The sequence below is a fragment of the Berghia stephanieae genome, chromosome 10 (assembly GCF_034508935.2).
Source record: "Berghia stephanieae isolate SIO BIC M18660-M18661 chromosome 10, UCSD_Bste_1.3, whole genome shotgun sequence".
NCBI lineage: Eukaryota > Metazoa > Mollusca > Gastropoda > Nudibranchia > Aeolidiidae > Berghia > Berghia stephanieae.
The window spans coordinates 26,547,661-26,549,100 of NC_088369.1; positions in this window are offsets into that span (position 1 = coordinate 26,547,661).

The window sequence follows — 1,440 nt, forward strand, 5'->3', positions numbered from 1 at the left end:
GTTGCATCGACAGGTTTACCCTATTGTGTTCAGATTCTGTTTCTGCTAGATGATGACTTCCCTAAATGCCCATGTCAATCATGTGACATCTTTAGATGATCTCATCCTACACTTTGATATCTATAGCCGCGTCTTTGATTCCAATTGTCAATCATGACAAAATCCCTTCCACAAACTTTTCATAGGTTCATCATCAAAATCTTTGCTCGCGAGATTTCAAGACTTTCTCAGAGCAAATTATTGGTTCTTAGTAGATGATGCTGGTTCTTGACCTTTCACCATTAGTTACAGCTTTTCACTGATTGGTTGCTGTGACTGCTCACAGATTAACAGGTATAATGCTTCTACGACAGTTAGAGCATTTCTCGACGAGCGTCTGAAAGTTGGGTCATCTTCTTTGAGCCCTTTTGAATTTATTATTGAGCCCAAGCTCGTAAAAAAGCCAATGTATGTTTTAGACTGATTTGAAACAAACAAATTACATCACTGTTCTTGTCTCATAGAGAAATGGAAAATGATACAAGAATCAAGAAAATCGGACAGGAAATAAATAAATTATCAAAATAAACAAATAAGGACAAAATCAACTTTCAAAATAATATTTACCGATATTTTTTATTTAAAGACTAATCTTCTCATTCTTAATAGTTGATTTCAACATTGTGGTTTTTATATTCATTGCTATGATATTTATTACTTTCAGTTTTAGTTTTTACAAAATAAACTGACTCAGAAAGGTGTCAAGTTTTATGCATAACTATAACATAATACTTTGACGGCCATGTCTTCGTTTGGACGGCGTTTGTGATTGGTGGAAGACGTTGAGAAGAATGGACAAGAATAAACAGTCCCGGCCGTGAATTATATTTTAGGAATAAATTAGCGTCTAAAAAATATGTCTTAAGCTCCAATCTTATCATCAGAATAATTTTGATACAAAGAATGAAGAAATCTATCCACAAATAACGGAGATATATTTTTTTAAACGAAATATATCATCAACGTCATTTTTCATCATGAAAGTCTTCCTTCTGTTGCAATCAATGTTAAAAGTGTCACGCACGAGCCTTTTCTCATGATCAAGCCATGCTGTATTCGACCGGCTGTTTAACGATTGGGCTTAAACAGGATACTGTTTCAAGAAAAAATTGTAATGCCTCTATTTTCAAAAATACTTTAGATATGACCATTTTGAAAATTTCTAAGCTTTCATTTGTCCCAGTGTCGATTGTGTAAAAGAAAAGTGATTTTATGATTTTTTGACAGATACTGTGCTTGTGTTGGTTAGGGCAGTGCGGCTCTCCAAAACTTGTAGAAATGAGAAATAAATTTTAATTAATATTGAGGTTATTTAATTTGGTCGACGATAAAGTAACAGTTGTGGCGTTTGATATCAAACATTACCTCATCTCAACGTGTCTCTATTTGTCTAGGTCTGTA